Genomic DNA, 16,450 nt, shown 5'->3' on the forward strand with positions numbered 1-16,450 from the left:
AGGCAACAAAGAAGAGGGAGAAGGACGTTTGGTCAGTCCTAGTGATTGTAAGAACCATCCACATGCATGCGGTATATGCAGCCACACACTATCTACACAGGTGCTGCACATGTAAACATGCATTGTACACCAAAACTGTCAGGATTTCCAGTATTCACCAATTTCCTTTCACCACTTATGTCCCAATCTCCGGCATACTCTTTGCCTATAGACAAGCCCCCAGTTGAACAGGAGACGTTATGTTATGACGTTACCACTTACCGCATGATGATTAGAGCATAATGCATACCATATAATTTACAGTAATCATTGTGTGATAAAACATTACACACATTATTTTGCTTACCACAGTTTAGTGAATGCCCCGCTACGTGAGATCACGCTATTAGGCCACATTAAATTCTTAGCCCACCACTAACTGGGAGAAATATCCAATTAAAGTACTGAAGATTCTGATTATTTAGAACTAATTGTCAACTTTTAATTGACAGTTATGCTAACCAAATGGATGACAGCATTCCAGCCTCAGGGGTGACCCTGTTTTGCACTAAAACGTGTAAAGGAGAGATCTGGGTAAAGAAGGAATTGTGGGTGTGAATTACTAGTACATAAAGTTAATTGCATGAGTATCCATAATCTATGTTTTTTTCTGTGATCATTGATACAGATTCAGTGGGTTCTCTGACCATTGAACGTGATGCGTATAACACAGTTGCTTTTGATAATGAAAAGGTGGGTAAATTCTCTGCTTCACCCCTGGTTACCTGTCTGATGAGTTGTGGACAGACATCATGTAATGCAATGTGACAAATGACTGAGCAGAGAATCTTCCAGTCTGTCAGTAGCTGGCAGTGGAGACAGGAGAAAAACGTTTCTGTACATCACAACAATGCATACATGGCAAAGGAAATCAATGTATCAAAGTCTCCATTCTCCAGAGCTGTGATGTGTGGTCATGTGGGCATGGACATATGTATTACCTATTTATAAATGTGTCCCGTACTGTAATAAGAGAAAAAAAAGTGAAACATAAAGAATTATTAACACTGGTACTATGTACGGTAGTTGGCCGTACAATCCGTTTCCTTGCACTAACCAAACATAGTTATGATGTGGGCCATATTCAGTAAACTTCAGTTTTTGCCTTGTAATTTTACCATTACCTATGGTGCCTAGGTGTGTGCAAGAAAAAGGGTGAGGAAAAATGGGTGCGGGTTCATAACAAAATCATAATAAATGATAAAAATTGTTTTCAACTGGGCGCAAAATGATGACGAAACCGTGTAAACGATAAGTGTCATTTTAAAACAGATGGGAAATGAAAATGAAAAGATATACACTTTAAAAAACATTTCTTTATTCAAAAATACAGCTTAACCTAACCCTACTCTCACACAGAACCCTCCCCTGGTGGTGCCTAACCCAAAGACTCCCCCCCCCGGTGGTGCCTAACACTAAGCCCCCCTCCGGTGGTGCCTAAACCTAAGACTCCTTGGTGCCTAACCCTAAGACTCCCCCTGGTGGTGCCTAACCTTAAGACCCCCCCTGGTGGTGCCTAACCCTAGCCACACCCCCATCCCAGCATAAACACCCTTCTGACTCCTAACCCCAACCCCAGTCCCCCCTGCACAAGAACCTTTGCAAACTTAGGAACAAATACATATTTGACAACTTAATATTTCTACATGAAAACAAAATAAGGTGACAAAAACCATAATGTTGCAAGTTTTCAAAACCATAACATATTTCAAAACTTTGTTCTAATGTTGAAAACAATATTTATCATTGTACCCAAATTTCTGCTTTGCACGCCAAATTAACGATATTTGCATTAGCGCCTACGTGGCGCCAAAATTGTCCACTAGCCTCAGGCACTCAAATTTCCTGCTTGTGACCAGGTATTGCATTGCATTGCATAATTAGCGTGATCAGCGTTACCTAGATATTGTGAGCCTTTCAAGAGAAATCCACATTATGCAAGTAGCGTAACACGCATTACGCTTGCAATGCCCTAGCGAGACCCCAGCAACTCTACCAGAGTTTACTGAATATGCCCCAACATTATCACTGGGCATGGCACCCTATGCAACTGCACAGGTGCTTCTACACATGAGGCTCTGTTGGAGAAAATGACCAGGTATTATTAGGAAAAATGTGTTGTTCAAGAACTTACAAACTTTCTTTTGCTTGTATTAGCCAATGACTACTCTTCATGCCCAAATATCTACAAAACGTGTACCTGTGTTTTAGGTTTTCACCGTTTAAAGGAGAACTGTAGTGAGAGGTATATGGAGGCTGCCATATTTATTTCCTTTTAAGCAATACCAGTTGCCTGGCAGCCCTGCTGGTCTATTTGCCTGAAGAAGTGTCTGAATCACACCAAAAACAAGCATGCAGCTAATCTTGTCATATCTGTCCAAATTGTCAGAAACACCTGAACTGCTGCATGCTTGTTCAGGGCCTATGACTGAAAGTATTAGAGGCAGAGGATTAGCAGGATAGCCAGGCAACTGGTATTGCTTAAATGGAAATAAATATGGCAGCCTCCATATAGCTCTCACTTCAGTTGTCCTTTGCTGTGTACTTTCCATAAAAGCTTGGTTAATCAGATTACACCTTTCACACACAGTAAAATAAATGGCAAGTAGAAATAAACATCTGATACAATTATCTTTCTGACAAAGCACTGGTCACATAGTCTCTGCTGGATGGACTTAAGGTGCATAAGCACCTCTTGACTTTATGTCACCCATCGGGGACCTGATCACCTAGGGTGACATTTCTGGCCTGTACAGACGGGCTGACAAATGTGTTCTGTTGCTATGCAGGAGGTGGAGGACGATGGAGCGGCATATGAGTGACAACATACGGCGGGTGGCGGAACGGTGCAGACAATGAGACTGTGTGATTAGCCATCGCGGGAATGAGCTGATCTGCCAGATGGATTGCTTGCGAGTTGGGTGTTGTGACTGTTGTACACACGCCTAACTATTAACTGGTTATTGGTAGCCTTTGTCAGGTGTGAGTACAGGCAGGGCCGGATTTACAACTCTATTTATCTATTGAATACATCACTCATTTATTGCTGTTCATATTGGTATTCCATTGAGGCATTTGGCATCTATTTTTCTTAATTATACTGAACTATATATATATTTTTTCTGTATACATCTAAGCACCACGGTATTTATATGCATTGTTATTAGTGCAGGTGTAGTTATCATTGTATTTGGGACCCCAGACCCATGTTGCTGTTGTTGTTTTTATATGTTTTTAAACATTTGGATAATCAATAAAGATGGATTTGATATTATTTGCTATATATTAGTCCTGAGTGGTGCTTGTATGGCCCTTTGTCTCTTTTTCTGTTTTTTTCACTACATGCCTTAATGAGACGTACTGCTGATTTCACACCATTACACCATAAAGGTACCTATCAATAATACAATCTTGATAGTAATAGAAGGGTAAACTCAGGGAATATACTTTGAATGGATACTCCCTGATACTTATCCAATTAACTTTTCTCCTGAGTTTTCTCAATTGAAAAAGTTTCTCGATTGCTCTATCTAGTGATAACCTTATTTTTTGTGATCATATCTAACTAATCATGCGTGCCTCCAGATTTCACCTCCATGCAACCATATGCTTGTGCTGGATGAGCTTGATTACAGTGCTTGTACTTTACTACCAACAGTTGCAGTGGTGCTCCTTAGGTGAGAGGTGGGCAGGACATCCCGCACAGTTTCAAAAGTCATGTATACCTAAAGGTTCCCAATAATGATGTAATTTCTAGTGAGCAATCTTTTTTTTTTTCATACGGATGATCCTGTTCTAATCAGCACAAGAGCTCCGTTCCCCTCCTTTGTACCCTAAATCGTCACCGTAGCTCAGTCTAGGTCGCCTGGGTCGGGCTGTAGTGTGCAGACGCCCGCAGCCAGCAGCATTCTGCACGTGCGCACTCAGCCCAAGGACATCACTGTGCCATTGTGCACACATGCAGATAAGTACAAACGAGGGGGAGGGGGGAGAACGAGGGGGGGGGGGAGCGGTGGGCATGAGGACTGCATCCAATACATGCCTGCTCTCCCCATTTTTAATAACCAGCTTTGTTATCCTTTAAGGCTGTTTCTGTGAGCAAAAATCTGAGCTGAGGATCAATTCAATGTATAAACAAAAAAAAAAGTGTAGGTGTAGAATATCCCATTATTCTGGAAAGCCCTTTTAATCCAATTGAACAAAGTACAAGCAGTCTGCTACTCCAAGTCTGACATCCACATTTTAGCATGTTTGGAGATCCAGTGCAGAGATGAATCATAAAGAAGCAACGACACACAGAACCACAAGAGACTAAACATCTCAGTTAAAGGAATCCTCAGCAAAATGATACAGTATTTAGCACCAAGCACCTTTGACTCAGAAACATAATCAATGGCACCTCTTGAGGGCAGATCTTCCATGCGCTGAACACACAGGTAAGTGTGCCTCTTTCTGTAGTGAGTTCAAAGCCAGATAAACCATCAAACAACCTGATAGAATGACTGAAGGCTCGGAGAAGAAAAGCAGATTTAAAAGTATAAATCAAACCTGGCACTCATAAGCTGAGCTCTAAAGATTCACTAAAGAAATCAATATCAACTCAAGGAACCCATGTTTTATTAATGCCTGAGGGTGCCAGGATGCCTTATGCTGGCTGTTGCCAGGCCTGTTCTTTTTAATAGGAATTTCCGGTGGAAGAAAAATGTGATTTTTGGTAGACAACACCTGCTTCTCGGTTATTTTGTTTCTGCTTTAGGTAGAAATATTTTACTTTCATGTACAGTTTGTTTTCAGCAGAAACCACCAATACAGTATATAATGTTTAAGCACTTGACCACTGAGGGGTTTTCACCACTTTAGGACCAGAGCAATTTTCACCTGTCAGCGCTCCTCCCATTCTTTCGCCAATAACTTAATCACAACGACATGTTCTATATGTTGTTTATTTCGCCACCAATTAGGCTTTCTTTGGGAGGTACATTATGCTAAGAATTATTTTATTCTAAATGCATTGTAGTTGTATTAATAAAAAAAAACAACTGAAAAAAAACATTATTTCTCAGTTTTTAGCCATTATAGTGTTAAAATAAAACATTCTACTGTGGATAAAAGCTACACATTTTATTTTCCCATTTGTCCCGGTTACTGCAACATTTAAAAAATTTCCCTAGTATAATGTACAATATTTTATTTGGAAATAAAGGTGCATTTTTTCAGTTTTGCATCCATCACTAATTACAAGCCAGTAAATCAAAAATTAACAGTAATATACCCTCTGGACATAAATATTTAAAATGTTCAGTGCCTAAGGTAACTACTTATGTATTTTTTTATGTAATTTTTTTTTCTCTATACAAAAAAAAAATGGGTATTATGGGAGGGTGTGGGAGGGAAATGGTTAATTATAAAAGTCAGTGTTGGGATTTTTATTAAATAAAAGTGTATTTTGGTTTAATTTACTTTTTGGCCACAAGATGTCCTCAGTCATTATTTCCGATTCACTTAGGTATGTATGTGAATCGGAAGTAATGCGTGGCACTGTAACAACAGAAAGATACAATGAATGCAGGCATCTCATAGACACTGAAGTTCATTGAATCGGGGACTTAGATTAATGAATAGGAACTGTGTTCCCATTCAATCATCTCTCCACTAATGGGCTATGATGGGAGCACTCGGGAACCTGCCGCTGAAAACTTATATTCATGGCCCTGGTACTTCAATTGAAGTTTTGCCGGGCCGTGAATATACTGCACAAGATGCGGTAAGTAGTTAAAGGGGACCTATAGTGTACCTATTAATATAAAAGTTGTGCTGAGGGTGCCTCCTACATAGTTATTAGGGATGCTCATTCGGATTTTCCAAAACAAAAATGTCCACATTTCCAATCAGAAATTGGTATTTCCGATCAAACTCAGAAATCAGAGAACAGAACTTGGAAATTTAATTGCATTGGAAATACCGCATTACCGCAACACAGTTATTTTAGACCAATTACAGAACTCAGAAGCATTGGACTGATCAGAGAATGCAGAAACAACTCAGAAGTATTTGGCCAATCAGAGAATTAAAAAAATACCCTAAAAAAGGCTTCTCAGAAATTGGCAAATGAAAATCTGAAAATGAAAATTGGAAATCTACGGAATCAGTAATTGGCATCGTAGAAACTTGGAATTTCTGAGGAATCAAAAAATGGCATTTCTGACCATCCCTAGTAGCCATCCATCTTGTCTGTAGTATTTGAGTGCTATTGAACTGTCTTCTTAGTATGGTTCTTCTAAAGTTGGCTGGGCTTTTGGGTATGGATGACCCCACCCCTCCCCATCCTTATTATACACCATCCTATCTATGTACCAATAGAATCTGGAGAGGGATCAAATGGGGTATAGGGGGGAGCAGTTGGACAATGGCATTGTTAAAGAAAGCAATACAACTTTATTTCACAAAACACAATGATTAAAAGATTATACACGGTTCACTCACATCAGGGAGCTCCTAAAACAAGGACCCTTTTGATTCTGATAAGTGTATATTGTACACACTCAATATCATCAGAAATCTATTGCCCAGCTTCCAATTCCCTACCAGTTTTGGCATTGCGCCATCATCAGGTGTAATGTAAATATTGCTTGTATGATCTTTTCATTGTGTGTTCTTAAATAACACATCATCATAAACAGCCAATAGATGTTTGAATATATATATCAGTATCACCCTCCACATAAAGCAACTATGTGGTCCATCTCTGTTAATGATGATCACCTCCCTTGCTTGGTCAGCAATTGCACTGAGGTAAACCTCCAAAGAGCATTGTAACTGGCCCAGGGTTCATCATTTTGGCACTGCTCCATGGGTGAACAGCCACTAATATCCATCTTGTATTAACACAAATTTCAATCTCCTGCTGCTTACATTGACAACATACCAGGCTCAATCTAAATTATTTCTATATGTTCCATATACATTTGACAAGACCTGACTCAAGAAATACAGTCACAGTAAATGAAAACATAGTGACATAATAAATCAGGTGCTGCAGCACCCTCTTACAAGCTTGAGTAGTTCTGTAAATGCACTCTTGTTAGCTTTGTTATTATATGTGTCTTTTCCACACCGACCCCACTGTTATTCAATGTTATTGAATTATCTTTCTGAATTTCATGTCAGTGTAGCCAGCTAGGATTTTCAGGTATGTTTAATGATACTTTCTGTCAACCATGGAAACAATGCAATGTTTTGAGATCATCGCGGCACGATGACATCATGCGTGGCCACGCTTGTACTTCCGCTGCAGACAGACACTTTTTTGGGGGGTGCACACTTTTTACTCACCTCTGAGCAAGAGACCCCTGTAACTAGGGAGGTGTAGCAGGGACCAGCGGCTCATACGTAGGATCATCATACACAGGGCTGCTCAGGGTAAGCCTCTTGACTATTGTGCAATTGTCCAGTATGCAGACTCAGTTCGTATCCATGCACTTTATATGTGTTTATCATTGTCAGAGCTCATGTGCACAGGGCTCTTTCACAAATGTTGATATATCTTGTAACAGTCTTTTTATCTCCTGCTTCCTGGACTCATTTGATTGTCACATGTATTTGCATTTATTTACAAGTGACTATGTTACATATTTACAATCTCAATCCTGGCTACTGTTTAAATTGTTTTTATACTTGTCTGACATGTTCCCAATACATTTCATTTATTGTACATTTTCCCTTGTGAGTGGAGTACAGTTGTTCATGCTAGATGGATTATTTTTCTTGCTGATTTTTGGGCATGCTTGTAATCCATGGCAGCTTTATTTGTTGATGGCTCTTTGGTGTTTTGTGTGTACTTTGGTGAAAGAACAGCTCTGCAGTCTAATTTTTCACACAAATTGGCAAAAGTGTGCACACTTGGGCACGGTAGTATTTGTTTTGGAAGTATAGAAGGTGCTGAGAAAGTTAGGGGGAGAAAAGACAACTAAGAGAGAACAAATGGGGCAGAAAGAGACAGTGGCATAACTACACGTGACAGAGCACCTCTACAAAACTTTTTAGAGGGGCCTCCTTTCTTCAAACAGACACCCCCTTACCCGTGTGCAAGGAGGAGGGGCTGAGACTTCTTCCTTCCTCCACTGGGACCCCCTTTTGTGCTCAATGGCCCTGACACTAATACCTACAGATCAGCATGGTGGCAGTGACAGAGCTTATTACCTATTCCCCCATCGGGTCTCTCTGGCGCTCCCGCTGTAGCCACTAGTTGTCACTGTCCTCTCTGCATTCCTCTCAGTCTGAATTTTTCTGTATGTCATGTGACGTGCATCAGGCTGAGAGGAGTGCTTAGAGCAGAGAAGACAGTGACACCTAGTGGCTGCAGCGAGAAGAGTTGAGAGACCTGACAGGGGACTAGGTATGCTCCTTCAATGCCGCCAGGCTGCTCTGTAGGTCTGAGTGAAAGACCCAGGGGAGCACAGGGGGGAGGGCCCTGAGGAGGAAAAGGAAGGAATGAGTATGGCCCCTCAATCACCACACATAGAATGTTTCTCAATGGCATTACATTCTATTTACAATTGCTTGCGGATCTACATTTACGATTTCTCTGCTAGTTAAATTCAGACAGAAGCTTCTTTTTTTTTCCTTGTTTGTGATGTGTGATTTGTGTTTTATTGCAAGAAAATCATGATTTTTTTTTACAAAAATAATGGTGTGCAATGTTGATTTTAATTGGGTGTATTTTTATGTAAATTACCTTCATTAGTAAGTGAAGTAAATGCCAAGCAGTTAGAGTACATTTATGAGTGACACATATGCTGTTGTCATTTAAAGATAGTGCGGCTATTTCTTAAATGTTCTTTAACAGCTATAACATTTGTTATGGTTCAGCAGTGGTAATTTGGTTGTAGCGTTAAAACAAAAAAAAAGAAGAATATTGTAATATCGGTGTATTTTGTGGTGAGGGAGTCAGTTAGAGTTAAGCATTGGTAGAGGGGTGGATCATGTGAGAATAGGGTTTGATTAGGCATTACTAAAATATGGGTAACATTTAAACATGTTTTACTATCAAAACTAGGCAGAGACAAAAGTGGAATTTGAGTAATTTACCCATGTTGCATAGGGTTAGGTGTTGGACAGTGGGCTTAGGGTTAGGTGTAGGTAAAGGGGATTAGGGTTAGGAGTAGGTGGGGAGTTAGGGGTGGGGTTTAAGTGTAGGAAGGGGGGCTAGGGTTAGGCATAGGACGGGCAGATTAGTGTTAGGCATAGGTGGGTTAGGGTTAGGCATAAATAGAGGGTTAGGCTTAGGAAAGGAGGCTAGGCGTAGGTAGGGGGATTATGGCTAGGCATAGATAGAAGGGGTTAGGCATCAGGGGAGGGTTCATGTGAAACTTAGGTTAGGGTTTAATCATAGTAGAATTTTAGGAAAATTTACTGCAGCAGGTAAACTGCGCCCTTTTTATTAACTTGTGACAAAGCAGTGACAGGGGCTGTTGAATACGCTTTAATAGTGTTGGGCGAACATCTAGATGTTCGGGTTCGGGCCGAACAGGCCGAACATGGCCGCGATGTTCGGGTGTTCGACCCGAACTCCGAACATAATGGAAGTCAATGGGGACCCGAACTTTTGTGGTTTGTAAAGCCTCCTTACATGCTACATACCCCAAATTTACAGGGTATGTGCACCTTGGGAGTGGGTACAAGAGGAAACAAAAATTTAGCAAAAAGAGCTTATAGTTTTTGAGAAAATCGATTTTAAAGTTTCAAAGGGAAAACTGTCTTTTAAATGCGGGAAATGTCTGTTTTCTTTGCACAGGTAACATGCTTTTTGTCGGCATGCAGTCATAAATGTAATACATATAAGAGGTTCCAGGAAAAGGGACCGGTAATGCTAACCCAGCAGCAGCACACGTGATGGAACAGGAGGAGGGTGGCGCAGGAGGAGAAGGCCACGCTTTGAGACACAACAACCCAGGCCTTGCATGAGGACAAGAAGCGTGCGGATAGCATGCTTTGTACCACCATGCAGTCATAAATGTAATAAAGATAAGTGGTTCAATAAACAGGGACCACGCGGCAACGCTAACCCAGCAGCAGCACACGTGATGGAACAGGAGGAGGCGCAGGAGGAGAAGGCCACGCTTTGTGAGACACAACAACCCAGGCCTTGCATGAGGACAAAAAGCGTGCGGATAGCATGCTTTGTACCGCCATGTAGTCATAAATGTAATAAAGATAAGAGGTTCAATAAACAGGGACCACGCGGCAACGCTAACCCAGCAGCAGCAGCAGCAGCAGCACACGTGATGGAACAGGAGGAGGCGCAGGAGGAGAAGGCCACGCTTTGTGAGACACAACAACCCAGGCCTTGCATGAGGACAAAAAGCGTGCGGATAGCATGCTTTGTACCGCCATGTAGTCATAAATGTAATAAAGATAAGAGGTTCCATAAACAGGGACCGGCAACGGTAACCCAGCAGCAGCAGCAGCAGCAGCAGCACACGTGATGGAACAGGAGGAGGCGCAGGAGGAGAAGGCCACGCTTTGTGAGACACAACAACCCAGGCCTTGCATGAGGACAAAAAGCGTGCGGATAGCATGCTTTGTACCGCCATGTAGTCATAAATGTAATAAAGATAAGAGGTTCCATAAACAGGGACCGGCAACGGTAACCCAGCAGCAGCAGCAGCAGCAGCAGCAGCAGCAGCAGCACACGTGATGGAACAGGAGGAGGCGCAGGAGGAGAAGGCCACGCTGTGTGAGACACAACAACCCAGGCCTTGCATGAGGACAAAAAGCGTGCGGATAGCATGCTTTGTACCGCCATGTAGTCATAAATGTAATAAAGATAAGAGGTTCCATAAACAGGGACCGGCAACGGTAACCCAGCAGCAGCAGCAGCAGCAGCAGCACACGTGATGGAACAGGAGGAGGCGCAGGAGGAGAAGGCCACGCTTTGTGAGACACAACAACCCAGGCCTTGCATGAGGACAAAAAGCGTGCGGATAGCATGCTTTGTACCGCCATGTAGTCATAAATGTAATAAAGATAAGAGGTTCCATAAACAGGGACCGGCAACGGTAACCCAGCAGCAGCAGCAGCAGCAGCAGCACACGTGATGGAACAGGAGGAGGCGCAGGAGGAGAAGGCCACGCTTTGTGAGACACAACAACCCAGGCCTTGCATGAGGACAAAAAGCGTGCGGATAGCATGCTTTGTACCGCCATGTAGTCATAAATGTAATAAAGATAAGAGGTTCCATAAACAGGGACCGGCAACGGTAACCCAGCAGCAGCAGCAGCAGCAGCAGCAGCACACGTGATGGAACAGGAGGAGGCGCAGGAGGAGAAGGCCACGCTTTGTGAGACACAACAACCCAGGCCTTGCATGAGGACAAAAAGCGTGCGGATAGCATGCTTTGTACCGCCATGTAGTCATAAATGTAATAAAGATAAGAGGTTCCATAAACAGGGACCGGCAACGGTAACCCAGCAGCAGCAGCAGCAGCACACGTGATGGAACAGGAGGAGGCGCAGGAGGAGAAGGCCACGCTTTGTGAGACACAACAACCCAGGCCTTGCATGAGGACAAAAAGCGTGCGGATAGCATGCTTTGTACCGCCATGTAGTCATAAATGTAATAAAGATAAGAGGTTCCATAAACAGGGACCGGCAACGGTAACCCAGCAGCAGCAGCAGCAGCAGCAGCACACGTGATGGAACAGGAGGAGGCGCAGGAGGAGAAGGCCACGCTTTGTGAGACACAACAACCCAGGCCTTGCATGAGGACAAAAAGCGTGCGGATATAGCAGCAATGCTTTTTGCCGCCATGCAGTCATAAATGTAATACAGATGAGAGGTTCAATAAACAGGGACCGGAAACGCTAAACCATCCCAGATGTTCATCGGTCATGTTACTTGGTTGGGGTCCAGGAGTGTTGCGTAGTCGTTTCCAATCCAGGATTGATTCATTTTAATTTGAGTCAGACGGTCTGCATTTTCTGTGGAGAGGCGGATACGCCGATCTGTGATGATGCCTCCGGCAGCACTGAAACAGCGTTCCGACATAACGCTGGCTGCCGGGCAAGCCAGCACCTCTATTGCGTACATTGCCAGTTCGTGCCAGGTGTCTAGCTTCATGCCCGGTTTCAGGTCCAGCGGTGCCAGCCACAAATCCGTCTGTTCCTTTATTCCCCTCCAAATTTCCTCCCCTGTGTGCTGCTTATCCCCAAGGCAGATCAGCTTCAGCAACGCTTGCTGACGCATGCCAACAGCTGTGCTGCACTGCTTCCACGATCCTACTGCTGCTGGTGCTGGGTTAGCGTTTCCGGATGAGGTACAGCTTTGAGATGCGTTGGAGGAGAAGGAGTCAGAGAGGTAGGTGCTACTGTTGTTATCCAGTGGGAGGGACGGCGGTGCAGCTGTTTGCGGCGTGGGCAACACCCGCGCCGTAGCAGGTGAGGAATCGCTGCCAGGCTCCACAAGGTTCACCCAGTGCGCGGTAAGGGAGATGTATCGACCCTGGCCGAACGCACTCGTCCAGGTGTCAGTGGTGAGGTGAACCTTGCAGGCAACGGCATTCTTCAAGCTTCGGGTTATTTAGCTGACCACGTGCTCATGCAACTCAGGCACTGCAGAGCGCGCAAAGTGGTAGCGGCTGGGAACCACGTAACGTGGGATGGCCACTGACATCATGCCCTTGAAGCTGTTTGTCTCCACCACTCGATATGGCAGCATTTCGCAGGCCAGAAGCTTGGCTATGCTGGCTGGCTGTTACTGCCACGGCCCGGGGGTCATTTGCTGGCAATTTCCTCTTGTGCTCAAACATCTCAGAGACAGACAACTCAACCGTAGCGCTGCACACCGAAGGGCTGTTGGTTGTTGTGTTTGATGAACACTGGGAGACCTCAAGAGCACTAGTCCGGAAAGTGACAGTGTCAGCATCGTCTGATGTTTGTGAATGTTGTGAACCACGCAATGGCTGGGCTACTGCTGCTGCTGAGGCGGGTCTGGTGGTGAGTCTGGTGAACCCAAGGGAGGCAGTGTTGCTGGTGGTACGGTGGTACCCTGTCCTGCCGCGTTTGCCCACAGAGTGGGATGTTTGGATAGAATGTGGCGGCTCATGCTGGTGGTGGAGAGGTTGTTAATACTTTTCCCCCTGCTCAGGCGGGTCTTGCACACCTTGCAAATCGCCATGGTAACATCCTCAGTGCAGTCTTCAAAGAAAGCCCAGACTTTAACTGGCTGAGGACTCGGACCTCGTGCGTGATGTGCTGGTGCTGCTTAACCCACTGCTGGACGCTTGAGAGGTCATCCAAGTAATTATCTGGTCCTGTTCTTTTGGATCTGTGAGGGTTGTTGTCCTGGACAACATGGGCAGTATTGAGTGGGTTTTCTTGGGTGCTCCCCTGTGGCCTGTACGTGAACCGTCAGGGGAAACACCTCTTCCCTTGCCCCTCCCTCTTTCACCGGATTTCTTCCTCATTTCACTTATCCTTAAAGTACACGCTGACTGGCAGCAGTACAGTGGCAGTACAGAAATGCTATACAGTGGTGGGTGAGCGGTGTACCACTATTGTCAGCAGTGACACAGAGCACAATGCTATACAGTGGCGGGTGAGCGGTGTACTACTGTTCCCAGCAGACACAGAGTGGAAGTAAACACAATGCTATATAGTGTGGCTGAGCCGTGTACACAGAGTGGCATTAAACACAATGCTATATAGTCTGCTATATAGTCACCCCGAACAGGGTGATGTTCTGCAGAACCCGAACAGTGGCAAACACTGTTCGCCCAACACTACTGGGAGGGATCGCAGATTTTAGTACCTAAACACACGATACAACATGTTTTCCGGGGTCGGACTCTGAGGCACATACAGATGGTCCCGATCATCATCCTCATCATACAACTCTTCTCCTGAGTCTGACCCACCCACCACCTCTGCCACCCCAACATCCCCAGACACAGACCCCTCATCGTCCTCAACATTAACTTGGGATGCTGGCCTGAGCCAGACCTCCTCCTCCACATCAGGCCCCATCATCTCCTCAATGGCAGCCCTCATTAATCGCTCTGGCGACGGACTGATGGACACAACGTTCTCCTCCGGGGAGGGCTGCTGCTGACCACTGGCTGCTGGGGTGGATGTTATAGCTTGCGTGGGGCGTTGGCTGTTGCTGTTGTTGGGAGTGCTGCTCACAGCGGAGGTCTCTGGGGAACTCATGTTGAGCTCATATAGTGGTTGACGGTGAGTGGAGTATTACTGATCCCAGCAATATACACACTGACTGGCAGAGTACGCAATGCTATATAGTGTGGCTGAGCGGTGTACACAGAGTGGCAGTAAACACAATGCTATATAGTCTGGCTGAGCGAGCGGTGTACTACTGTTCCCAGCAGAATCAGAGTGGCAGTAAACAATGGTATATAGTCTGGCTGAGCGGTGTACACAGAGTGTCAGTAAACAATGGTATATAGTCTGGCTGAGCGAGCGGTGTACTACTGTTCCCAGCAGAATCAGAGTGGCAGTAAACAATGGTATATAGTCTGGCTGAGCGGTGTACACAGAGTGTCAGTAAACAATGGTATATAGTCTGGCTGAGCGGTGTACACACAATGCTATATAGTCTGCTATATAGTGTCAGTAAACAATGGTATATAGTCTGGCTGAGCGAGCGGTGTACTACTGTTCCCAGCAGAATCAGAGTGTCAGTAAACAATGGTATATAGTCTGGCTGAGCGGTGTACACAGAGTGTCAGTAAACAATGGTATATAGTCTGGCTGAGCGGTGTACACACAATGCTATATAGTCTGCTATATAGTGTCAGTAAACAATGGTATATAGTCTGGCTGAGCGAGCGGTGTACTACTGTTCCCAGCAGAATCAGAGTGGCAGTAAACAATGGTATATAGTCTGGCTGAGCGGTGTACACAGAGTGTCAGTAAACAATGGTATATAGTCTGGCTGAGCGGTGTACACACAATGCTATATAGTCTGCTATATAGTGTCAGTAAACAATGGTATATAGTCTGGCTGAGCGAGCGGTGTACTACTGTTCCCAGCAGAATCAGAGTGGCAGTAAACAATGGTATATAGTCTGGCTGAGCGGTGTACACAGAGTGTCAGTAAACAATGGTATATAGTCTGGCTGAGCGGTGTACACACAATGCTATATAGTCTGCTATATAGTGTCAGTAAACAATGGTATATAGTCTGGCTGAACGAGCGGTGTACTACTGTTCCCAGCAGACACAGAACAGTACACAGAATGCTATATAGTGTGGCTGAACGAGCGGTGTACCACTGTTCCCAGCAGACACAGAACAGTACACAGAATGCTATATAGTGTGGCTGAACGAGCGGTGTACCACTGTTCCCAGCAGACACAGAACAGTACACAGAATGCTATATAGTGTGGCTGAACGAGCGGTGTACTACTGTTCCCAGCAGACACAGAACAGTACACAGAATGCTATATAGTGTGGCTGAACGAGCGGTGTACTACTGTTCCCAGCAGACACAGAACAGTACACAGAATGCTATATAGTGTGGCTGAACGAGCGGTGTACTACTGTTCCCAGCAGACACAGAACAGTACACAGAATGCTATATAGTGTGGCTGAACGAGCGGTGTACTACTGTTCCCAGCAGACACAGAACAGTACACAGAATGCTATATAGTGTGGCTGAACGAGCGGTGTACTACTGTTCCCAGCAGACACAGAACAGTACACAGAATGCTATATAGTGTGGCTGAACGAGCGGTGTACTACTGTTCCCAGCAGACACAGAACAGTACACAGAATGCTATATAGTGTGGCTGAACGAGCGGTGTACTACTGTTCCCAGCAGCGACACACAATGACTGGGGGGGACCCTGGCTAGCGTGGCTGGAGCGCGAACTACCCTGCCTGCCTTCCCAAAGCTAAACCCACAGACAAATGGCGGAGATATGACGTGGTTCGGGTATTTATTTACCCGAACCACGTGACAGTTCGGCCAATCAGAGCGCGTTCGGGTCCGAACCACGTGACCCGTTCGGCCAATCACAGCGCTAGCCGAACGTTCGGGGAACGTTCGGCCATGCGCTCTTAGTTCGGCCATATGGCCGAACGGTTTGGCCGAGCACCGTCAGGTGTTCGGCCGAACTCGAACATCACCCGAACAGGGTGATGTTCTGCAGAACCCGAACAGTGGCGAACACTGTTCGCCCAACACTACGCTTTAACTCATGCAAGCTCACCAACTACGCCAAAGTGTCCCCAATCTGTTGAGTCCTACTCTAACCATGCAAAAATGCAACTTTTTATTAGCGTTCCAGTGGGAACCATTCCGAAAGCCCAAGGGTCAACTAAATGGGATAAATGGGAAAAGGGAAATTAAAAACACCTCACCTTCTTCTAGCTATTGACTTAAAGGGGAACTGAAGA

Source organism: Hyperolius riggenbachi, chromosome 3 (assembly GCF_040937935.1).
Source record: "Hyperolius riggenbachi isolate aHypRig1 chromosome 3, aHypRig1.pri, whole genome shotgun sequence".
NCBI classification, from domain to species: domain Eukaryota; kingdom Metazoa; phylum Chordata; class Amphibia; order Anura; family Hyperoliidae; genus Hyperolius; species Hyperolius riggenbachi.